We start from the raw sequence: 26,517 nt of genomic DNA on the forward strand, positions 1-26,517 counted from the left end.
TAACCATTCAACATGTTTATATGTTTGTTCCATAGTTCCCAAGTTCCAAAATCCAGACATTATTATGTTTTGGTTTAACATGCAATGCTCTGCAAAATTTGGTAGAAGTGCCATCAAGCCAGTAAATAAGGATGGGCTGTATCAATGTTAATGCAGTAAAAACCACTGAAAACAGCTGTTTTCTGAGTTTTAGCACAATACATTTACCGAACCATATGTATTAAAAAGGGTCCGCAGCAGATATTAGAGATACTGTATCTGTTGTGGTCTCGCGGCACAGTGGACCCCACAGAAACCTACGGAGCTGCAATGTACCCATATGCAGCAAGCTCTGGAAAGAATAACTTTCTGAAGCTCCTGCCTGATAGGCAACACCATCTACACATGGTGTTGCCTATAGAAGCTCATGGGCAGTGGAATAGCAACAGTCCCCGCGGTGGTTAGGAGGGGTTGGGTGGCTTGTGAGTGCTGAGGGTACTGTGGGGACACCTGTCCTGGGCCGCCATGCCGCTGTCGGTGCAGCAGAAAGGAGCCGCTGGCCTGAGCAGCAGCTCCGTGAGAGAGTTATCCCTCCCAAAATGGACGCCACCTCAGAGGAAACAGTTAATAAGGATGATAGAGGAGGCAGTGTCCATTTTGGGAGGGACATTTTCAATAGTATGAAATGGGCAGGCTTAAACAGTGGCCCCTGCCGGGGGGGGGGGGGGGAAGGGAGGGGGGGACAACAACGAACAGGACCCCTGACAACGAGCAGGTACCATGGAAGGGGGGGAGGAAAGAGATTTTTTGCCAGGGGGGTGCAAAATTTGTAGTTATGCCACTGCCTATTGACTTAGTTTTGCAAAAGCCCTGGAGAGGGATCTAGAGAATCCCTCTCTATCTCTGTCCTATTGTGCATTCGCAGCCTCCCGTGTCTTAAATCTGGAAGTCTTTTCAGAAATGCATACACAAGAGGGCAGGATTTATCGAAATTTTCAGGCAAAAATTTATACATTCCACCAAAAGTGTCTTATTATTGAACAATAACGATACTGCCCTTTGAACATTGATAAGAGAACATATGCAATGGTTGAGAAGAGTTGTCCCGGCATTGTAAGGCAGTTCAAGCCAAGCCTATGGCTCATGTAGGCTGCAGTATTGCTGACAGGCTGTGTGAATGATCAACTTCCGGGTCCCAACCTCCCAAACATATGAGTGCTGAGTCAGGGGACACATATGTATTTTGTGTCTTTTATGATGCTACACTGTTGTAATATATATTGCAGTAACTTTTCCTAGCCCGTGGGTGTCACTCTTGCTACAGCTGTCATTGGAGCTCAATCTGCAGACTTTAAATTGCTTGAAGAGAAGCAGCGTGACCTGCAGGAAGTAGAAAGAAACTACATGCCATCAAACAGACCAGATCTTCCTGTAAAGTCCTGCGTGACATTATTCTACTTTGCGATGTCACACACTGTCTGGAGATATGTGTACCCACTGTATACTGCACTGTGAAGCTATTTAGCACACAAGGAGCTATTGCAGAAATCTCTAGTTGAACTGCTGGCATGATAATTGGAATTGAGCACAAAATGAGAAAAACACAAATTTTTCCATCATGTAGTAAAATGTCAAACAACACCACAGTCCTATTTTACATCATGTTCCTTTGTTCCTATCTGCTAATATTGTGACAGCATAGCCTGTGGTTTGGATATCAGAAACCAGGAACAGAAAAATATACCCAGCTTGGCTGGTAACGCAGCGGCTGAAAGCAAAGGGCAAATGAAATTAAATGTCCACATCCAGCATTTCTCATAAACACTGCACTGCACAACTTAACATTAAATGTATCGAGGTGTCTGGTGTTAGATAACGGACATTACGAGGCTCTGTAATTTATTTCCGCAACGTGAGAGAACAGTCAGGAGTGCCTGAATCTGTATATCCAATGCACTCAATAAACACTGTAAAAATACTGCTTTTAATTTTAAAGTTTTATTATGTGTTTACATTGTCCCGATATACGTTTAAGTCCGCTAAGCTGAGAGGATTCGCATACAGCAAACACTGCCTTATTTGTGTGCATACGTTGTATAGCAACAGAATATTACATTTACGTTATGTTTACTTTGAAATGTCTCTTAATTAAAAAATAGCCAGTTTATAAACAGCAAGTAAAAAAAAAAAAAAAAAAGTCTATTTACTTTAATATGCAGCCTTTTAATTTGGAAGACACACACAATATATATCCAGATTGCCTGGGACTGCCAGTAGTTATGGAATTGTGGAGGTTTGTGTTGGTGACGGGTCCATTTTACTAATGAAAACATTTTATTTGCATTATGGATCTCCAAGTGCTTTGACCTTTCTGACAAATAAGTTTGGTTAATTATAATGCGTGTTTATTGTATGTTTGTGAGGGTTAAACAGTGGCAAACGCAGGATTTGCATGGGGGGGTTTCCAGAACTGGGTGGAGCCAAGCACGGGGGGGGGGGGGGGGTGGACTGAGTTGACCCAGTATATGCTGGGTCCGTAAAACTAGTGTGTCTATGTGTGTGTGTATATATATATATATGTAGCGTACAGGTGGTGCGGCACTCCAAGGATTTTAACGCTGATAGTAGATGAATTACAACGTTTCAATGCCTTTTATTCAAGGTGGCATTTTCATCAGGTACCTGATGAAAATGCCACCTTGAATAAAAGGCATTGAAACGTTGTAATTCATCTACTATCAGCGTGAAAATCCTTGGAGTGCCGCACCACCTGTACGCTATCCATTCCCTTTCTGTGAGGGCACCCAGGTTATCATTTTATTATGTGGCTGTGCCGGATCACCACCTCTGTCTATATATATATATATATATCTACATATCTACACATATATATACCGTATATACACCTATGTATACACATATACACATAGCATATTAAACATGCATATATATATATATATACACATACAGTACACGTATATATACGCATGTATATATATCATGTGTGTGTGTGTTTATATGTATGTATACATGTGTATATATGTATGCACAAATTGCACATGGATATATATGTACTATAATTAAAATAAAGTAAACTTTTATTAAGCACTTACAAGTGCCACCAGGAAGAAAGCAGGCTGCAGAGGACGCTAAACAGCCATTAATAATACTCATGCAGCAACAAAAAAATTTTTTTTATTTTTTTTGGGTGGAGGGGGGTTTCTGGGTGCTCGGAAACCCCCCCTGGGTGCGCCACTGTTAAAGCTCCAAAGTGTCTTGGTTTTCCCAGGATAGTGATCTCTCCAACCCCCCTTCCCCGTTGATATCTTTAAAACACTTTTGCAATATGTTTCCATAGTTACTTTAATGTAAATAGTGCAAATCTGTACACCACAATTTAACTGGCTGGTTCTCCTGAGTACAGCAATACTAAATACATGCACTTCAATGTTTAGACTAAACATACCTACATTTTCTGTCTCCTAGCCAGGAGAAGCTGGGAGAGGAGACACTACTGGAGGCTTTGGGTGTAGGGCTTAGCCATCATTAGGCCCCACCCCCAATCCAAGAAACCCACTGTGGTTCGTGGGTATGTGGGTAGGGGGCGGGGCTAAAAGCCACGGTTCACATCACTTAGCTCTACCCCCTCCACCTCAATTTCTGTGAATTTCTCCCCATCTTGCCTGCTTCATTAGGAAGTGGATGGGATGCAGGAGATTTGCCTACTCTTCTGCGGGTGCGGGGGACTACCTGAAAGATCCGGAGTCTCCTGCTACTTTTAGGAGAGTTGACAAGTATGGTTTAGAATATTACACAAAGAGAAAAGTGCTTTATTTTTGGGGGACATTTATCAAATCTTCTACAGAAGACAAGTAGAGGTGTTGCCCAAAGCAACCAATCAGATTTTAGATTTCATTTTATAGAATGAACCAGTAAATGATAGGGAGAATCTGATTGGTTGATATGGTCAACAACTCCACTTGTTCTATTTAGAAGGTTTGCAAAATGTCCCTGATTGTATTTTGAATTATTATTTTTTTAATCCTTGATAGTTAGTCTGCAAACTGCCTGTGTGCTCCTATGTGGGGGAGAGGGGATATAGGGTCAGGTGTGGACAGAAGAACATTATAGCATTTTTAGGCTTTGGATAAAGTACATTGGGCGGGAAGTATCAAGATGTAAAATGCAGTTAAACCTCAGATAACTGAAAGTTATGGAGGTTTCTGGAGATCCCGCATACTCACTGTGTTTACAAGGGGACAACTAATTGTACTAACCATCGCTAATTTGGACCCTGCTTTATCTTCATGAAATTGGTAACATACCTTTTAAACTGGACATTCTTTTACTCACCAAGGTCCATATTGTATTAAAAACAAAGGCTTTTTTGGAGGGTCATAGTCCCATCTACATTAACTGCTGACTCAACTATATCTGCATAGGTTTTAATGTGTGCCACTCTTTACATACAGGTTTTATAGATATGTTTTATGGTGATCAATAAACATCTACATTTCTTTTCATCTTATCTGCTCAGTTTTTATATGTTGTGTTAAGCCTTTAGGACAATTGTGCGCTGTATACCCATATCCATTTATATTTCTTTACATGTAATCATACATTGTTTTCATAATACAGGTTGAGTATCCCATATCCAAAATGCTTGGGACCAGAACTATTTTGGATATGGGATTTTTCTGTATTTTGGAATAATAGCATACCATAATGAATATCATGGTGATGGGACCCAAGTCTAAGCACAGAATGCCTGAAGGTCATTTTAGCCAATATTTTTTATTAACTTTGTGCATTAAACAAAGTGTGTATACATTCACACAATTCATTTATGTTTCATATATACCTTATACACACAGCCTGAAGGTCATTTAATACAATAGTTTTACTAACTTTGTGTATTAAACAATGTTTGTGCACATTGAGCCATCAGAAAACAAAGGTTTCACTATTTGAGTCTCACTCAAAAAATTCCGTATTTCGGAATATTCTGTATTTTGGAATATTTGGATATGGGATACTCAACCTGTAATATGATTTTACTATTACTGTGTGTTATTGGAGGGAAAGTGAGGTAGGAGAAAGTCCGGGGAAGACTGGTCTCTACACTAAAGGATTCCATTTATAGTGGCTCACTTTAATGGCCCATTCTAAATTATTAATAGGTATTGCTCCTTGTGTTACTACTATTTTCTATAATATTATTAACATACTCAAATCAATGACTGTTTTTTGTTTTCCCACTTATTTTTTTGCATATTCTATATCTTGTATGGTTTTGAATCCTGTCTTGATTTGATTTTTTATTTATTAGGGGTAAAACACTCCTTATTGAATCCCAGTGGGGAAGAAATGGTGTATTTACATATTTAAATGTACTTCCTATCAGGGCCGAAACTAGGATTTTTGTCACCCGGGGCAAGGTAGTCATTTGACACCCCCCCCCCCCCTCCCCATTTTACACAGTACGACAGGCAAGTGTCCCCATTTTACACATTGCGGCAGACAGGTGACCCCATTTTACACATTGCGGCAGACAGGTGTCCCCATTTTACACATTGCGGCAGGAAAAAGTGTCCCCATTTTACACATTGCGGCAGGCACGTGTCCCCATTTTACACAGTACGCTGGCAAGTGTCCCCATTTTACACATTGCGGCAGACACGTGTCCCCATTTTACACAGTACGCTGGCAAGTGTCCCCATTTTACACATTGCGGCAGACACGTGTCCCCATTTTACACAGTACGACAGGCAAGTGTCCCCATTTTACACATTGCGGCAGACAGGTGACCCCATTTTACACAGTACGCTGGCAAGTGTCCCCATTTTACACATTGCGGCAGACACGTGTCCCCATTTTACACAGTACGACAGGCAAGTGTCCCCATTTTACACATTGCGGCAGGAAAAAGTGTCCCCATTTTACACATTGCGGCAGGAAAAAGTGTCCCCATTTTACACATTGCGGAAGGAAAAAGTGTCCCCATTTTACACATTGCGGCAGACAGGTCCCCATTTTACACATTGCGGCAGACAGGTCCCCATTTTACACATTGCGGCAGACAGGTCCCCATTTTACACATTCCGGCAGGTGGTGGGGAGAGGGAGGGAGAGAGAGAGAGAGGGAGGGAGAGGGGCTGACTTACATTTGAAGCGGTTCTCGCCGCTCTTCAGCCGCCTCTCCCTCCTCGTCTGCGCGGCTCCCCCTTCTCCGTCCTCCCGAGTGCCCAGCTCGGGGGGGGGCGTGGTTTCGTGGAATGACGCGTTTGCGTCGTGACGTCACGACGCAATCGCGTCATTCTGCGAAACCCCGCCCCCCCGAGCTGGGCACTCGGGAGGACGGAGAAGGGGGTTTCAAAGTATAAAGAAGTGCCGCGGCGCTGCACTGGCGCATAGGGAGAAGGTGTTAGGGGGTCTCGGCGCCCCCTCCAATCCGGCGCCCAGGTCGCCTGCCCCCCTAGCCCCCCCCCTAGTTTCGGCCCTGTTCCTATGCAGCACCCTGCACCTGTAATTAAGCAGGCTTAGCAGCAGAATCGCACAGTGCAGCATTCACCTACCTCTGCCTGTCCTATTCACAATAGTTTTACATTTTAGTCTGATACTGAAGTATACATGGGGGAATAACACCGTGAGTTACCGCACTGGAAGACACAAACCCTAGTGACAGCCTTAGCAAGATCTCACACAAGATTATACAGCACTTCAAACCCCCCACTGCATGAGCAGTGGTACTGTAACTTTACTACAATTATACTAGATTAATAGCAATTTCAATTTGGCAGTTTCATAAAGTAACATTTCACAGGGAAGGAATGCGGCTGCAATGGCATACTTCAGGGGAAGTCCCATAAATGTCTGACCACCCCCACCAGAATCCCTCCACAATATACTTCTGTATTCACTTTTTTTAATCAGGACAAGTGTCATGACAAAACCTCTTGGGCACAGATGTAGGTGTAAAAGTGTTAATGAAAACATCCAACTGGTCTTTCCTAAAATAGGCTAACATCCCCCTCAAACATATCTCACACTCACTATCACATTATTTCTTAACATAAAGGCCTGTCACCACTAAGTTTTAATTCAGTAGCTGACACTCTTAGGAAATCTTCTGTTATTCCCTGACATATCCAAAACTACAAAAACCTAAATTAATCAGAAATATTGGAACCAAACAATTCTCTGCCTACATGTAGCATTTAAAAAAACAACACCATTCTGGCATGTTTAAGAACACAAAAACAGAACACTATTAAATGGAGTTTAATATGACAAAAAGTCACAATGCTTCTGGAATAAAAAGTATGATAACAAAAGCACATATTGAAGTAGGAATAAAAGAAAAGTCTTATAAACGTGTATATATATATATATATATTGGACATTTGAATCCTTAGGCCCTTGTGGCCCTTAATCTGACCATGGTCTCGAGAAGTATTGTTTGTCTGTCTGTCCTGGGAATAGGGGGTGGGGATGACAGTGTATGTCCTGGGGGTGGGGGGTATGGGTGGGTAATGTATGTCCCACGGGACAGGATGGGTTAGTCTATGTCTGGGGAAGGTGAGGTGGTCGCACACTTCTTGCTATGAGCCTTTGCACACGTATGATAAACATAATGTGCAGACAGTTAATTATTTTATTATCAATACACAAAAACAAAGAGCGCAACACATTTAATAATACTATACTCAGGCCCAGCGCTAGCCGCTCTGCAAGGTCTGCAAAGCAGGGAGGCGCTGCGCTAGAGAGGCGCTCTGCCACCTTGCTATGCTGTTATGCACTGTTACTTGCTGGCTTCTGCAGCCTGCTCCTGTAACAGGCAGGCATGACGACAGGCAGATTAAAGACCCCTCTCCTGTTGGGTACTCCCCCCTCTCTCTCCTGTCTGTCCCCGCCTCTGCACTGTGCTCAAAGCAGAGGCTGGGAAACCACCTCCCGAGTCCCGACGCTGTGCTTAGCTTGCTTCCTGATTAGAACAGGAAGTCACATGAGGGAGGCACACCAGTGTGCACTCACTGGAGGAGCCAGCAGGCATGGAGCATCCACAGCACTACCATCTGGCCACACCACAAGCATACAGAACACCAGAGGGGGGGGAGGAGCATATTAATGTGTGCTATGGGGGGAAGGGGCATATTAATGTGTGCCGTGGGGGGGAAGGGACATATTAATGTGTGCTATTGGGGGGGAAGGGGCATATTAATGTGTGCTGTGGAGGGGAAGCGGCATATTAATGTGTGCTGTGGGGGGGAAGGGGCACATTAATGTGTGCTATGGGGGAGGGGCATATTAATGTGTGCTATTGGAGGGGGGGGGGAGGCATATTAATGTGTGCTGTGGGGGGGAAGCAGCATATTAATGTGTGCTGTGGGGGGAAGAGGGGCATATTATTGTGTGCTGGGGGGAGGGGCATATTAATGTGTGCCGTGGGGGGGAAAGCTGCATATTAATGTGTGCTGTGGGGGGGGAGGGGCATATTAATGTGTGTTGTGGTGGGGGAAGGGGCATATTAATGTGTGCTATTGGGGGGGGGAGGGGCATATTAATGTGTGCTGTGGGGGGGAAGCGGCATATTAATGTGTGCTGTGGGGGGGAAGGGGCATATTATTGTGTGCTGGTGGGAGGGGCATATTAATGTGTGCTATGGGGGAAGGAGCATATTAATGTGTGCTGTGGGGGGGAAGGGACATATTAATGTGTGCTATTGGGGGGGAAGGGGCATATTAATGTGTGCCGTGGGGGGGAAGGGACATATAATGTATGCTATTGGGGGGGAAGGGGCATATTAATGTGTGCTGTGGGGGGGGGGGGGAGCAGCATATTAATGTGTGCTGTGGGGGGGGAGGAGCATATTAATGTATGCTGTGGGGGGGAAGGGGCATATTAATGTGTGCTATTGGGGGGAAGGGGCATATTAATGTGTGCTGTGGGGGGGAAGGGGCATATTAATTTGTGCTGTGGGGGGAGGAAGGGGCATATTAATGTATGCTGTGGGGGGGAAGGGGCATATTAATGTGTGCTATTGGGGGGAAGAGGCATATTAATGTGTGCTGTGGGGGGGGAGGGGCATATTAATGTGTGCTGTGGGGGGGAAGGGGCATATTAATGTGTGCTGTGGGGGGAAGGGGCATATTAATGTGTGCTATGGGGGGAAGGGGCATATTAATGTGTGCTATGGGGGGAAGAGGCATATTAATGTGTGCTGTGGGGGGGAAGGGGCATATTAATGTGTGCTATGGGGGAGAAGAGGCATATTAATATGTGCTGTGGGTGGAAAGGGGCTTATTAATGTGTGCTGTGGGGAGAAGGGGCATATTAATGTGTGCTGTGGGGGGTAAGGGGGATATTAATGTGTGCAGTGGGGGGAAGGGGCATATTAATGTGTGCTATGGGTGGGAAGAGGCATATAATGTGATGTGGGGGGAAGGGGCATATTAATGTGTGCTGTGGGGGGAAGGGGCATATTAATGTGTGCTATGGGGGGGAAGAGGCATATTAATGTGTGATGTGGGGGGGAAGGGGCATATTAATGTGTGCTGTGGGGGGGGGGGGCATATTAATGTGTGCTGTGGGGGGAAGGGGCATATTAATGTGTGCTATGGGGGGGAAGAGGCATATTAATGTGTGATGTGGGGGGGAAGGGGCATATTAATGTGTGCTGTGGGGGGGAGGGGCATATTAATGTGTGCTGTGGGGGGAAGGGGCATATTAATGTGTGCAATGGGGGGGAGGCATATTAATGTGTGCTATGGGGGGGGAAGAGGCATATTAATGCGTGATGTGGGGGGGGGAGGGGCATATTAATGTGTGCTGTGGGGGGAAGGGGCATATTAATGTGTGCTATGGGGGAAGGGGCATATTAATGTGTGCTATGGGGGGGAAGAGGCATATTAATGTGTGATGTGGGGGAGAAGGGGCATATTAATGTGTGATGTGGGGGGAAGGGGCATATTAATGTGTGCTATGGGGTGGAAGGGGCATATTAATGTGTGCTATGGGGGGAAGGGGCCATATTAATGTGTGCTATGGGGGGGAAGAGGCATATTAATGTGTGATGTGGGGGGGAAGGGGCATATTAATGTGTGCTATGGGGAGGAAGGGGCATATTAATGTGTGCTATGGGGGGAAGGGGCATATTGACAATGTGTGCTGGGAGGAAGAAGTAGCATATCAAAAATTTGTAACGCAAGCTGTTTTCTGCTTTGAAAACCCAGTGATGCGAGGAAATACTCACCTTCTTCTGCTCTCCACTGTCATCTGTTCCCAGCTGTTGCATCCTCCAACCTCTGGACCAGCTCCTGCACAAAAAATTAAGCCGTCCAGAGAAGGTAAGTGTAGTGTAGTGTGTGCGCGGAGGGGCATGCAGGACAGAGGTGATAGTGTAGTGTGTGCAGGGAAGGGGTAGAGCTTAGTTACAGTATTCTGGCCGGCCGGTCACTGGAAGCTCTTTCTGCATCGCTGGAGAAGAAGACGAGAACCAGAGGAGAGGCAGCGCTTTGTAAGATGAGTAATCAAAGTCTAATTAAGCTAATTTTAAACTTTCAATTGCTTAGTTAGTTAAGGGGGGTACTCACGGAGCGATATTCTAAGCAATCTGACTAGATTGCTTAGAATATCGGCAGGATCGCTCCGTGTGTAGCCCCCTCGGCGATAGCGATGCGCGGCCCCGCACATCGCTATCGCCGCTGCTAGATTGGCCTGCATGCAGGCCAATCTAGCGGGTCGCTCACTTCACCCGCTGGGTGAAGTGAGCGGCCCCCCCCGTCTCCCCCCGCACGCTCAGCACAGATCGCGCTGTGCTGAGCGGCAGGAGAGATGTGTGCTGAGCGGTTCGCTCAGCACGCATCTCTCCTTGATCGGCCCGTGAGTACTGGGCTTTATCTTCAGCACAGCAATTTGGAGGTGTTTTCTCCCCCTGGGACTGACAGTCCAGACTTTTTTGTTTATGTTACTTTTTTTTTCTTCTGACTAATGCAGTTTCCCACTATCTGTCACCCACCGCCTTTCCCCATCACCTCTCTGTCCTGTCACCCACTGACCCTGACTTTCACCCTCTCCCTGGGCGGGATGTACTAAGCGGAAAATGCGGTTAACTCCCTGTTTACCGCATTTTCCTGATGTACTAACCCCCGGCCGGCAGGACAGCGCCGCGGCGGGGTACGCCAGCTTTAGCTGGCGTACGTCCATAGAAGCCTATGGGCTTCTCTCCATGGCGCTGTGTGAGGGATCCGATCGGATCCCTCCCAGCATGCCCTGCGGACGCCCCCGTCACCCCGCGCATGCGCAGACTGACTCCTGGGGCTGAATCCCGGAAGTCAGGCTGCCGCTGCGCATCGCGGAGGACAGCTCTTATCGGAAGAGCTGTCCTCCGCAATGCTGATCACATATGTTAGTACATATGCGATCAGCATCGTGGCGCTGGGCGGCAATGTACATTAGTACATCCCGCCCCCTGTCACCCACTGACTCTCACCCTCTCCCTGTCACGCACTAACTCTCACCCTTTCCCCATCATCTCTCTTTCCTGTCACACACTGACTCTCCCCCTCTCCCCATCACCCTCTCTTTTCATCCTCTGCTTTTGACTCTCTGCCCATCTCCCCTGTTGTTACCCTCAACCCGTCACCTCTCTGGCTCTCTTGTAACCCGCCGACTCTAACCCTCTCCCCGTCACCTCTCTCCTGTCACTATCCCTGTCACCCACTGACTCCCACCCTTTCCCTATCACCTTTCTCTCCTGTCACCCACTGACTCTTCCCTTCACCTCTCACTCCTGTCACACTATCTCTGTCACCCACTGATTCTCACCCTTTCCCTATCACCTCTCTGGCTCTCTTGTAACCCACTGACTCTAACCCTCTCCCCGTCACCTCTCTCCTGTCACTCTCCCTGTCACCCACTGACTCCCACCCTTTCCCTATCACCTTTCTCTCCTGTCACCCACTGACTCTTCCCTTCACCTCTCCCTCCTGTCACACTCTCACTGTGACCCACTGACTCTCACCCTTTCCCTATCACCTTTCTCTCCTGTCACCCACTGATTCTTCCCCTCACCTCTCCCTCCTGTCACACTCTCACTGTCACCCACTGACTCTCACCCTTTGCCAGTCATCTCTATCTCCTGTCACTCTCTGCCCTTCTCCCTTTGCTATTACCCTCTTCCTTGTCACCCTCTCCCTGTCACCTACTGACTCTTTCATAACCCACTGACTCTAACCCACTCCCCATCACCCTCTGGCTCTCATCCTCTCCTCGTCACCTCTCTCCTGTCACACTCTAACTGTCACCCACTGGCTCTCACCCTCTCCCCATTATCCTCTTTTTACCCTCTGCTTGCCACCCTCTCACTGTCACCAACTGACTTTCGCTAGCGTCATTCTCTGCCCATCCCACACTGCCTTTCCCCTGCCGTTACCCTCTCCCTTACACCCCTCTCTCTGGTCACCCACTGACTAGCACCCTCTCCCCATCTCCCTCTCTTTTCACAATTCAAACATTGAGACATTATAAGAAGATATGTCAAGAGGGCATACAGATGTGTTCCTTCTCAGATTAAAGGCTAATTGCGGCAAACGCGACTCATCTGACGCAATAAGCATGCCTGTGGGTATGCATGCAACCTCAATTCATAGGATCGCGTGGTGTGTACGCTCCTGCGAATGAACTGTGACTAGTCATGAACACAATATGGCCGCTCGCTGGTAGGGTGAGAGTGGCCACATCTGTATTTGTAGGAGGGCGCAAAATTTATAGTTTGCAGGAGGGCGCCGAACACCTTGGCACCGGCCCTGCTATACTTGCAGTGACAGGTGATCATTACATTGTTGGATGTAATCCCTAATTACTTAAATAATGTCAACTGTCTCAAGCACCAGTAATTGTACTGCTTTTATTTTATTCCATTAAATGAGCAAATCTTTTTTTGGCCAACATGTTTCTCAAGGGTCAATGACCTGGTAAAGATTTCTCAGGATTCCCCCCAATTTGCATGGAATTAATCAATTAATAGTGCAATGTGTTCCGTGCATTTACAGGAAATCTCAGCTTATACAATTTCATTGACGAAGAAATGGACCAAACACATAGTAAGAAGAGACAACTTGAAATATTGTGATATTCACCACAAACCATGGTCTCATCTTGTCTTTCTCCATCAGGAGAAAAAAGAATAACAACCCATACTGGGAAGTTATTGTCTCAAAATAAGTGATATTTGTTGTTCCATTTTTACGCCTGCCAAGGAACTAAGACTGACTCCAAATTAAATAAGATCTAATAATATTTGGATCAAAATCAATAGATGTTTATGGGACATGTTATCTGCATTGTGGAGGTGATTACTATCAGCCTGGTGTGTCATATCACCTTTGCACTCCAGCAACGAGCCTCAGCGTTACCAACAGATAATTTAGCTGCTTGACCAATCACCATACAGCGGGGGCTTGTCCAAACTTTGTCAAAATGATTTGAGCAACGTGAGCACTGATCCTGGCACTAAAGCTCCTGGTAGACACTAAGGGGGTCATTTTGACCCGTTCGCTTGCTGATGTTTATCGCAGCCGAGCAAACGGGTCTCTACTGCGCATGCGCCGTAGTGCACCGGCGCATGCCAGAAGGCCGTGACTGGGCTGTGATCGCCTCTGCCTGATTGACAGGTGGAGGTGGTCGCTGGGCGAAACGGCGCCGTTTGGCCGCCGTTTTGTAGGCGCGGTCCGGCCAACGCAGGCGTGGCCGTACCAAACGGGGGGCGGGCCGCAGCAGCTGCGTAACATCACACGCAGCCGCTGCGGCCAGCGGCAGCGACAAACAACTCCCGGGAGTTACTCCTGAAATACAAAAGCATCGCTGCTGTGCGATGCTTTTCTATTTATGCGGGGGGCGGCACTGACATGCGGGGCGGACTAGCCCTGTGGTGGGCGCCCCCCCCGCATGTCAGGGAAGATGATCGTAGCTGTGCTAAATTTAGCACAGCTACGATCAACTCGGAATGAACCCCTAAAATGAAAACCTGCACATATATCTATTATCTATCTGTATATACATTACTTGCCTTTGCAATTAACTATATTGTCAAGGTATTCATACAGGCTTTGACTGCAATGAGCTACATGTTACAGGTTAAACACTAAACTATAATTCTAAACATTTGCTTGATCTGTCTATAATAGCCTTCTTTCATTTGAGGGGTAGCTTGTAGTAATTGGTTGCAATTTGGGCATTTCACACACAATCCCTGAAACCTCGCAGGTGAAAGACACTTCTAGACAAGTGTAATGGTGTTGGTTATGATGCCATAGCGTAAGGATAACCGACCAAGCAAGTGTCTTTAGGCATAATTCAGAATTTTACACAATGCTGATATTTACTTTGAGTTGAGCGATTATCGGCCAACAGCGCATGCATCCTGGGCGCCAGGGCCGGATTGAGGGAGGGGCGATGGTGGCGGCTGTCCTGGGGCCCCAACACAGTGTGGTGTTCCACTCCAGAGTCAGTCAGTCTCGTGGGATAGGGATGTAAAATCCCACAAGACAGTGACCCTGACGCGTCTGTTGCTGGTGCGGCGCGGCGTCCCTGCATGCTGCAGCGTCCAGGTAAGATGCTGGTGTGTGTGTGTCCCTTTAAGACACTGCATTGGTGTGTGTGTGTGTGTGTGTGTGTGTGTGAGGGGGGGGGGGGGGGAATGGTGCTCAGGATTTGCCACGCCTTTATAATCTGAATAGTGGCGGCCCCCACAACTTCATTGCCCCTGGGCACATCTCCACATCTCTTAGATTGTAAACTTACTTGGGCAAGGCCATTTGTACCTTCAGTTTCCTGTCGTTGTACTGTATGATATTTAATTGTATTGTGATCCCCTCGACAGCCCTGTGTAATATGTTGGACTTTTATAAATGAAGAATAATAATAACATTAATGGTAATTAAAATGAGTATACTTCGCTTCTGAGGTTGCAGATCTTTGCAGTTACTGATGAAATGTGGAATAAATAACAGTGCTTCCATAGGGAGCCATGGTACAATATCCGGGTAAAGGAGATTAGTACATTTCTCTTACGTCCTAGAGGATGCTGGGGTCCACATTAGTACCATGGGGTAAAGACGGGTCCACTAGGAGCAATTGGCACTTTAAGAGTTTGAGAGTGTGGGCTGCCTCCTCCCTCTATGCCCCTCCTACCAGACCCAGTTTAGAAAATGTGCCCGGAGGAGCCGGACACAGGTAGGGGAGCTCTCCAGAGCTTCTTTAGTAAAAGTTTATTTTTAGAGTTTATTATTTTACAGGGAGGCTGCTGGCAACAGCCTCCCAGCATCGAGGGACTAAGGGGGGGGAGTAGTGTCCGCCCTGCGGGGTCTGAGCCACTATCTCCACTGAGAGAACACTGAGCTCCTGAGGGGATCGAACATTCCCTGCAACAGGGGATCGCTCGCACCGGCAGCATGCCGCCACCCCCTTACAGAGCCAGAAGATCAGAAGCTGCGAGATATGGCGGCACAAGGGTAGGAGCGCAGCTCTGAGCAGCTGCGCTCCGGGAAGGCTCAGCGGCACACAGTGTTGGCGCTTTGAATGGCGTCCTGAGCCAGCGACTTAATATCCTACACTGGTCGCAGACGCTAACCGGAGACTGAATCCCCAGGCTAACGTCACAATTCTGTTGGCGCTTTGAATGGCGTCCTGAGCCAGCGACTTAATATCCTACACTGGTCGCAGACAGACGCTCAACCTCGGACGGAATCCCCCGCCTTGCAACGGAGTCCTCAGGCCAGTATAAAGAATTTGTGCAGGAAGACGCGCCATCTTCAAGGGGCGGAGCTTCTCCTCAGAGTGGACCCAGCAGCGTTCAGCGCCATTTTCCTGCCTGCAGTTCCTGTACACAGATGCTGACAGAGCTGACCCTCCAAGTAATTCCAGCTATCCTGTGCGGTACCAGGGGGTTGTAGAAGTGGGGGGAAGGCGGTGAATTAGATCTGTGCAACTATTACAGTACACAGTGGACGCTGATAAGGGGTGTCCTTTGTATATAACAGCGCTGTGAGTGGGTTGGCTCTGATCTCTGTGTCTCTCTTGCCATTCTCAGGGGTGAAACTCTGTCTAACCTACCCTGTGTGTGTGTGTAAAGTGTTTGGGGTCTCCAGTCAGCTATGTCCAGGGACTCTGTGTCATATGCAGGTGAGGACATGTCCTCTCAGGATGATCTCATTCCATGTAATCAGGATTGCACTGTTGTAGCGCAAATACCAGCAAGGGGTCCGGAGTGGTTATCCTCTATCAAAACTATGATTTCTCAGATTTCTGCTAGGGTCGCTCAGAATGAATCTGCAACTCAGGTTTTACAGAACTCTATGGCAGTTTGGGCTGGTTCTGTTACCTCAGGCACCCCCTCTGTGGGTTCCCACAAGCGTGCTCTTGCCCAGATCATGCAAGATGACACATATACCGACTCTGACATGGCAGACGGTGATGGGGACGTGCTCAGGGGGGGGGCGCGGCGCATCTCTTGCAAAATGATGATAGAGGCTATAAGAGATGTGATGAATATTACTGACACAACACCTGAACAGGTTGAGGAGGCTTACTTCACTGACAATAAGAAAGCCTCGCTAACCTTCCCTTGCGTCCAAAGAATTAAATGCTATTTTTGAAAAAGCATGGGAAAGTCCAGAGAAAAAATTCCAGATCCCTAGGAGGGTTCTGGTTGCTTTCCCCTTCCCTGAGCAGGGTAGAAAGAAATGGGAAAACCCACCCATAGTGGATGCGTCTGTATCCAGACTCTCAAAAAGGTGGTTTTACCTGTCCCAGGATCAACCGCCTTAAAGGAGCAGGCTGATTGCAAAATTGATACTACGCTCAAATCCATATACACGGCATCAGGGGCGATACTCCGTCCTACTATTGCCTGTACATGGATTTCCAAAGCTATAGTAAAGGTGTCAGGCACGATACTTGAGGATTTGGATACGTTAGATAATAGTGACATTGAATTTTTTCTCCGTAACATTCAGGATTCTGCAGGTTTTATGGTGGAATCCATAAAAGACCTGGGTTCAATGGCTGCAGGAATTTCTTCCATGTCTGTCTCAGTTCGTCGAGGACTGTGGCTGCGCCAGTGGTCTACCAACGCGGAATCCAGGAGAGGTGTGGAGACCCTACCGTACACAGGTCAGGCTCCTTTGGGGAAGCATTGGATGCGTGGATCTCCACGGCTACAGCGGGTAAGTCCCCTTTTCTTCCCTCCTGCTAAGAAGAAACCTTTTTCTTCACCGGCATCTCAGTCCTTTCGGGTTTCTAGGGGGCCGACCAAAATCCAAGAAACCTGCTGCGGCAGGTTCCCAAGAACAGAAGCCTGCTTCAGGTGCACCAAAGTCCTCCGCATGATGGTGGACAGCGCAGCCTAGAGGTAGGGCCGGTGGGGGCGAGACTCAGACATTTCAGTCACGTCTGGGTGTCGTCCGGCCTGGACCCCTGGGTACTAGATATTGTGTCCCAGGGGTACCGACTGGAATTTCAAGATCTCCCTCCTCATCGGTTCTTCACATCGGGCTTGCCAGCTTTGACGGCAGACAGGGCTACCCTACAGGGAGCCATCCAGAAGTTGGTGGAGGCACAGGTCATTGTACCAGTCCCTCCTCAAATGCAAAACACAGGTTACTATTCGAACCTTTTCGTGGTACCGAAACCGGATGGTTTGGTCAGGCCCATTCTGAACTTAAAATCACTAAACCCCTTTCTGAGGGAGTTCAAGCTCAAAGTGGAGTCTCTACGGGCAGTGATATCAGGTCCGGAAGAGGGGGAATTCCTGTTATCCCTGGATAGCAAGGATGCGTACCTCCACATTCCGATTTGGCTGCAGCATCAAGCTTATCTCTGATTCGCTCTGTTGGACTGTCATTTTCAGTTCCAGGCCCTACCATTCGGCCTCTCCACAGCACCAAGGGTTTTCACCAAGGTGATGGCGGAAAAGATGGTTCTCCTCCGCAGGCAGGGGGTGAACCTAATTCCGTATCTGGACGAGCTGCTGATAATGGCATTGTCCAAGGAGACGCTGTTTCAGTCAATAGCTCTCATGACCCAGCTTCTCAAGGAACATGGCTGGATCCTGAATATCCCAAAATCACATTTGGAAACCCAACCAGGAGGTTGTCCTTTCTGGGAATGGTCCTCAACACGGAGGTGCAGAGGGTGTTTCTTCCAGAGGAAAAAGCATTGGTAATGCAAACAATGGTCCAGGATGTCCTGAAGCCAGCCCGGGTGTCGGTTCATCAATGCATTCGCCTTCTGGGGAAGATGGTAGCCTCTTACGAGGCTCTGCAGTATGGGAGGTTTCACGCTTGGTCCTTCCAAATCGATCTCCTGGACAAGTGGTCGGGATCCCATCTACACATGCACCAGAGAATATGTCTGTCCCCAAAGGCCATGATTTCACGCCTCTGGTGTCTGCAATTACCTCACCTTCTGGAGGGCCGCAGGTTTGAGATTCAGGACTGGATACTTCTAACCACGGATGCAAGTCTCCGGGGCTGGGGCGCAGTCACTCAAGGGGAAACCTTCCAAGGAAGGTGGTCAAGTCTGGAAGCCAGTCTGCCAATAAACATTCAGGAACTAAGAGCCATATACAACGGTCTTCTCCAAGCGGTCCATCTTCTGAGAAATCGGGGCGTTCAAGTACAGTCGGACAATGTAACAACAGTGGCTTACATAAACCGACAAGGCGGAACGAAGAGCAGAGCTGTAATGTCAGAGGTAATAAGAATCATCCTCTGGGCAAAAAAACATGCGTTGGCGCTGTCAGCAATCGTCATTCCGGGAGTAGACAACTGGGAAGCGGACTTCCTCAGCAGACACGATCTCTGTCCAGGGGAGTGGGGTCTCCATCCGGAGGTGTTCAAGGAGGTAACAGATCTTTGGGGCGTACCCCAAATCGACATGATGGCCACTCGTCTCAACAAGAAGCTTCGGCGGTATTGTTCCAAGTCGAGGGACCTGCAAGCAATGACTCCGTTGGTGTTCCAGTCGGTGTACGTGTTTCCTCCTCTTCCACTCATTCCAAGAGTTCTCAAACTCATAAGAAGAACAGGAGTTCAGGCAATCCTCATTGCTCCGGACTGGCCAAGAAGGGCTTGGTATGCGGATCTCTAGATCTACTGCTAGAAGAGACGAAGCCTCTTCCTCTTTGGAAGGACCTGCTGCAGCACGGCCCGTTCGCCTATCAAGACTTACCGTGGCTACGTTTGACAGCATGGAGGTTGAACGCTAGATACTAGCTCGGAAGGGCATTCCGAACAAGGTTATTCCTACCCTGATACAGGCTAGGAAAGGAGTAACGTCAAAACATTTCCATCGTATTTGGGGATAAAAAAATATGTATCTTGGTGTGAGTCCAAGAAGTTTCCTATGGTGGAGTTTCCGCTGGGACGGTTTCTCCTCTTCTTACAAGCAGGTGTAGATATGGGCCTGAGGTTAGGATCCATAAAGGTCAAAATTTCAGCCCTATCCATTTTCTTCCAGATATAGTTGGCTGCCCTCCCTGAGGTTCAGACTTTTTTGAAGGGAGTTTTGCACATTAAACCTCCCTTTGTACCGCCTACGGTGCCCTGGGATCTTAACGTAGTGTTGCAGTTCCTCCAGTCGGACTGGTATGAACCTCTACAGGAGGTTGAGGTCAAGTTTCTCACGTGGAAGGCTGTCACTTTGTTGGCCTTAGCTTCTGCTAGACGTGTGTCGGAGTTGGGGGCTTTGACATATAAAAGCCCATTCTTGATCTTCCATGAAGATAGAGCTGAGCTTCAGACATGTCAGCAGCTTCTTCCGAAGGTTGTGTCGGCATTTCATATCAACCAACCTATTGTCGTGCCAGTTGCGACTGACTCCTCAATTTCATCAAAGTCTTTAGATGTTGTAAGGGCTCTAAAAATCTATGTGAGGAGGACTGCTCGTCACAGAAAATCGGACTCTCTGTTTGTCCTGTATGATCCCAAGAAAATTGGGTGTCCTGCTTCTAAGCAGACGATCTCTCGCTGGATCAGGTTCACTATCCAGCATGTGTTTTCTACGGCAGGCTTGCCGTGTACTACGTCTGTTAAGGCCCACTCTACTCGTAAGGTGGGTTCTTCCTGGGCGACTGCCCGGGGTGTCTCGGCATTACAACTCTGCCGAGCAGCTACTTGGTCGGGGTCGAACACGTTCACAAAGTTCTATAAGTTCGATACTTTGGCCTCTGAGGACCTTAAGTTTGGTCAGTTGGTTCTGCAGGAGCCTCCGCGCTCTCCCTCCCATTCTGGGAGCTTTGGTACATCCCCATGGTACTAATGTGGACCCCAGCATCCTCTAGGACGTAAGAGAAAATAGGATTTTAATTACCTACCGGTAAATCCTTTTCTCGTAGTCCGTAGAGGATTCTGGGCGCCCGCCCAGCGCTTCGTTATCCTGCAGTGGTTATTTAGTTCAGTACTGCTTAGTTCTGGGTAAGTACTGTCTTGTTACTTGGTAAGTAATCCTGTTCGCCGTTGCTGATGTTTCAAGCTAGTTAGCTTGGGTTGCCTTGTGTTTGAGCTGGTGTGAATCTCGCCACTATCTCTGTAATCCTTCTCTCGAAGATGTCCGTCTCCTCGGGCACAGTTTCTAGACTGGGTCTGGTAGGAGGGGCATAGAGGGAGAGCCAGCCCACACTCTCAAACTCTTAAAGTAGCAATGGCTCCTAGTGGGTCTATACCCCATGGTACTAATGTGGACCCCAGCATCCTCTACGGACTACGAGAAAAGGATTTACCTGTAGGTAATTAAAATCCTATTTTTACCTCCATTCCTCATATGTGTAACATGTATCACTTTCTGCACTGACTGAAGCTTACCAGTATCCAGTAGTTTCTTGCTGGTCCACTTTAAATCTCAATTTCTCTTGAATATCTTTAACTGCTGAGCAACCAGGACTAATAGCACAAAACAGATATATTCCATACTAATAAATCCAATATTTAGGTCAACACGGAAACCATCTTTACAGCACATATTTCCACAACATATGCTTTTCATTGTGACTGTGTGTGGTGCACTTGAAGTTTTGTCATCCAATGTAATTCCTGCCAGAGGGTAGATTTTGCTAAATAATAGGAAAAATATTAAGAGATAAAAAGAAAAAAGTAACACTTAACCTTTTTATTGCCAATCAAAAATGGTCGTGCTTCTATCCAGCTTGTTATAACTGATAAACTGTGCTCACTACTTTACTTTGATTTTAGTCAATGCAATATAAGCATTAATAAATAGGTATACGTGGTTGTTTGCTGTGTATGCTTAGTGAATGTGATTTAATGCTATCTATTAGAGAAAAATGTTAGTGGTCATCTTCAGTTGCAGAGCATCTGGTCAGAAAGCCAACAGTAACCATGTCAGCAATCATAATGTTACCACAGATTGTTGACATCAGAGTATCGACATGGTTCAAACTGTCGACAGACACCAGCTTCACAAAGTCCACTACTGAAATCTTGTCAGCATGCTGAGGATGTCGACTGTCAGGGTTAGGCAGCATTAGGAGGTTTAGTGTCAGGCTGCGGGGAATGGTTAGGGTGAGGCTGAGGGGTAAGGGGCTGGTTAAGGATAGGCTGTGGGTGGAGGTTAAGGTCAGGCTGAGGGGGATGGTTAGGGTTAGGCTGCGGGCGGAGGTCAAGGTTAGGCTGCGGATAAGGTTATGGTGAGGCTGCGGGGGAGGGGAGTTAGTGTTAGGCACTAAGGCGAGTGTTAGTGGTAGGGATTAAGTTTAGGAATAAGACGTTTAATACTAACCGGAATACCACTGAGGAGACATCGACGCCAGAGCTCATCTAACCCATGTGCTGAATGTATGCAAGGGAATGCACGGCAACAATAGCTGTAGTTGCTTATGTAAGCTGAGGTGGCTGCATCTCAAACTCTATCCAGGTCAAATGCAGTTCCATTGGTACCAAATGTATATTTAGAGTGCGTTCTTATGCCCCTCAATGGCATAGATGTAGCGTCAAGATGTGGCTTTACTCTGTAAAATATTTATTAATGTTTCTTTGTATCGTACCAGTATATTCGCCAGTGCTTACAATTGTCTAAAGACTCAGTCATGAAACAAGTCTGGATATTAACAAACAGACAAAGAGGTTCAAGGGCCCTGCTCACAAGCTTACAGCATTTTGGGGGTAATTCTGAGTTGATCGCAGCAGGAACTTTGTTAGCAGTTGGGCAAAACCATGTGCACTGCAGGGGAGGCAGATATAACATGTGCAGAGAGAGTTAGATTTGGGTGGGTTATTTTGTTTCTGTGCAGGGTAAATACTGGCTGCTTTATTTTTACACTGCAATTTAGATTGCAGATTGAACACACCACACCCAAATCTAACTCTCTCTGCACATGTTATATCTGCCTCCCCTGCAGTGCACATGGTTTTGCCCAACTGCTAACAAAAATCCTGCTGCGATCAACTCAGAATTACCCCCATAGTAAAAGTTTGATATGGTATGATGTACCGTGCCACTTGTGGGGGCCCTACCAATAAAATTACATTGTGCCACACAGTGCCCCAGTATAAACATTATGCTACACAGCGCATACTGGGTGCACAGTGCCCACTGTATGCCATCCAATGCCCCCAGAATTAATATTATGCTACACAATTACTCCCCAGTATGGCACACAGGATCTGGTCAGGATCCCGGCAGTTGAGATACTGACACTGCTTGGAATGCCAGCACTGGCATCACAAATAGGATCACAATCCCGGTGCCAGAACACCAACTGCCAGGATCCCGAATGTTTGTGCGTCGGACCGCTGGAGAGTTAAGCCGCGGATGTGTGTGAGGCTTAGGGTTAGACTGCGTGGAGGGTTAGGTTTAGGCTGCGGGAGGAAGGGGTTAGGTTTAGGCATACCCAGGGAGGGTTGGGGTTAGGTTGCGGGGTGGGGAGGGTTAGGTTTAGGTTACGGGAAGGGGGGTGGGGCTTAGGTATAGGTTGCTAATGCCAGGAGACGCCGGCACACCAATCCTGCTAAACAATGCCCCAACTTTTAACATTATGCTCCACAGTGCCCCCAGGGCTGTCTTAACAGCAGTGTACAACAGTAGGTCCCTGGGCAAAGCAATGCACTGGGGCCCCTACCCATCCTGCAGCAGTAGGGGTGGAAGGTGCTATCAGCGGCAGCTTTGATGTCCCGTGGGCGGTAGGGGGTGTTCTATCTTCCGCTCAGCATGTAGGACCTGGAGCAGTAATTTCTGCTAATTACTCCTTTACTGCACAGATGATGGGAGATGAGGCGGGAGGGAGAACACTAAACTGAGGTGGGCATTGGGCTGAATGAAAGGGCCCCGATACATGACTTCCAGGGTTGTATGGGGTGTTTAATACACAGGGGAGGGGTGGATAGTGGAGTAGGTTTAATATTCATCATTTTCCGGTGGGAGGGCAGCTTGCTTGACTGCAGATATCTCCAGTTCCTGGAAGTAGATTTATTTTCTTAAAAAAACTAAGAGTCCCACCTTTCAGGAGGTACTGGGGACTTGGGAATCAGAGATCAGGAGTCAGAGCAATCCACCGACGAAAATATAAAACCGCATACCAGGAATGTGGAGCTTGAGCAGGTGCCAGCTGGTGGAAGGCTGATATCTCTGTCTGGTTCTGGGCATAGCACAGACAAGCTGCCAGCGTTGACCGAAAAGAGAGAGTCTCAGTCTTTGTAGTATACCCTCAGAAAAACTCTTAGGGTGTGTACACACGGTGAGATATTTTCTTTCGATTTTGACTATATAGTCAAAATCGCAAGAAAAGTTAGTGCAGATTTCAAGGTGAAAGTCACCTTGCGATCCCGATTCAATCCCGATGCGCGGTCCCGCCAGGTCGGCATCGCAAGAAAAGATAGACTGTGCAGGCAAGTCAATCCTTGCTAGATCGGTGTACTATCTAGTTCATCTCACATGTCAATGACATCTCACATAAGCCAAAATCTCACATAAGCCAAAATTGTAAGCACATAGTCCATATCTCAAGAAAAGTTAGTCAAAATCTGTACTATCTGGGCTCCGGGGAGTTCAAGGAAAATCGCAAGTAAAAATCGGGCATAGCAAGGATCTCACCGTGTGTACACACCCTTAGTCAGACAGAACTCAAGATATCTGGCTGGGAAGAGCAATTAACAGGCTCGAATGGGGACCACTGATTTGAAGTTGAATATCTCCAGTTCCCCAGGGCCGATTTTCAAAAATCAGGTACCCCTGGAAAAAGGGGACCCTCAGGCTAGGGCCCTTATACTCCTGGAAAAGAGTGCCCCCTCCAGTGTTAATTTTCTGTTCCACTGTGCCCCCAGTAAGACAAAATATTTTTTATTTATTTATATAGTGCTCCTTCTCCAATAGGACTCAAGGCACTTAGCAGATCGCGTGAACATAATACAGTAACTAGATGGGCCAAGAGATTCTTATCTGCCATCAAATTCCATGTTTCAGTACAGAAACAATGAAGAACAGAAAACTTTGAATAAAATACAGAGAACACGGAGATACTAAAGAAACAATTATGGAAATGTCTGAGTAAACAGGAAAGACTTGAGTCTGTTTAGGAGGGATTCTAGAGTGGGGGCTTCACGAAATGTGCCTGGAAGCGACTTTCATAGTGTTGGAGCTGCATGGCTAAAAACTCGACCCCCAGATGAATTCAGGGAGATTCAGGGCATAATGATCCACAGGCATTACAGTATGTTTCATAATGTGTCACAGGTATTATGGTGTGTGGTATAATGTCTCAGGGGCATTGCAGTGTGTGACATAATTTATAATGGGCATTGCGGTGTGTGGCATAATGTGTCACAGGCATTACGGTGTGTGGCATAATGTGTCAGGGGCATTACGGTGTATGGCATATTGTGTACTGGGCATTACGGTGTGTGGCATAATGTATCAGGGGCATTACGGTGTATGGCATATTGTGGTGTGTGGTATAGTGTGTCAGGGACATTGCAGTATGTGGCATAATGTATACTGGGCATTACTATAAGGAGGAATAATGACAAATAATGTTAGGGGCATGAATCAGGATTATTTTTTTCCTGTGGTGGCCAATGTCTGGGCGTGCAGGCTGCAAAACTGGGGTATAAGGTAGTCTTTTCCTGCAATATCACGCCCCTTTCAGTGAAGCCACACCCATTTTAGCGAGACCATGCACTTTTTTCGTCACGTGCAAATTCATCACTCTTCTAGTGGCAATTATGGGGAGGGGGTGCGCCAGAGAATTGTGAAAAATTTCTAGTTACACCACTGGTTGGAATTCAGATATTGTCTGTCTGTGTAGTGATGCTGAAAGCAGAGTCGGACTGGCCCACAGGGGAACAGGGGAAACCACCGGTGGGACCCACTGCCTGTGGGCCCTCCTCCTCCTCTAGGGATCAGGCTCCAGTCTCTATCCTAGTGCACATGTATTATGCATTATACATATGTTACATTATACTTCATAAGAACATGGTTTATTATATATTTACCAAGGGGCACAGAACATGTACTCTGTAATGGTTAGCCAAACCTCTGTGGTGGCTGGCCACACCCTTAAGCATGGGCTCCTACAACAGCACTTCCCCGGTGGGCCCTTCATTCCCCAGTCCAACACTGTGCTGAAAGACCAGTACTTGCATGAAAATGATAATTTAGGAGAAAGAAAATTTAAATTGATTGATAGCTGTACACACGCTCCCCTAGGCAGTACTAGTACTAAGCAGTGGCTAGGGAGGCACTGGCTTGCATCAGTGACAAATGTAAGAATCACTATTCTCCCTGCATACCTGCAGCTGCAGCCCTGACTCTCTGCACCTGTACTGCCTGGCTGCTTTCATGCCAGATCTCACTTCAAGAGGCTGGAGAGCAGTGAACCCCTGGCCAAGTGCCCTCAGTGAGGCTCTCTGAACAGTGGGCTGCTGACCACCCCGGCTCCCCACTCAGCAATTCTCCCCAGCATCTACATGCCGGCTGCTGCTGATGTTCGCGAACGCCTTTCCCTGACGATGGGTGTATCCCCGAAACGCCATTGGACTAATAAAGTTGTCATTTAAAACTTCATCAAGTCTGCATCGAGCACCGCTGTCTTTCTGCATGTCTATATTGGCCCACGCAGTTGGCGCTATGGATAGATAGATAGATAGATTGATAGATGATAGATATGAGAGAGGTAGATAGATAGATAGATAGATGATAGATATGAGAGAGATAGATATGAGATAAACTCCAGAGAGAGAGAGAGAGAGAGAGAGAGAGAGAGAAATAGTGATACTGACCCTTCTTAGTGAGATCTCTGGAATTTCCCTGAGTCAGGTCCTGCCTCTGAGCTGCATGCCATCCCTCTGCTCAGCGACTGTGATCTGCAAGGCCAGAGTTGACTGTGACACAAATGGAGATGGGAGCATCTAGTGGCACCTGGAAGTACTGCACTCAACAGTTACACTGACGGCAGGTGGCCATACATATTCTACATCATTGAGGGGGCATGCCTTGAGTCCATGTCAAGGCACACATGTCAGAGTTGCCT

At 47.2% G+C, this 26,517-nt stretch overlaps 1 long non-coding RNA gene across 1 annotated transcript; it reads right to left on the reverse strand.

Moving 5' to 3' along the window:
- On the reverse strand, positions 1-26,417 carry LOC134957114 (uncharacterized). The gene is made up of 5 exons (XR_010186473.1): positions 26,267-26,417; positions 21,774-22,002; positions 20,840-21,087; positions 10,231-10,294; positions 1-1,359 (listed from the first exon to the last, which is right to left on the reverse strand). It is a non-coding gene; the product is annotated as an uncharacterized LOC134957114 (long non-coding RNA).
- Between the last annotated feature and the right edge of the window lie 100 nt (positions 26,418-26,517).

Source organism: Pseudophryne corroboree, chromosome 9, assembly GCF_028390025.1.
Source record: "Pseudophryne corroboree isolate aPseCor3 chromosome 9, aPseCor3.hap2, whole genome shotgun sequence".
NCBI classification, from domain to species: Eukaryota; Metazoa; Chordata; class Amphibia; order Anura; family Myobatrachidae; genus Pseudophryne; species Pseudophryne corroboree.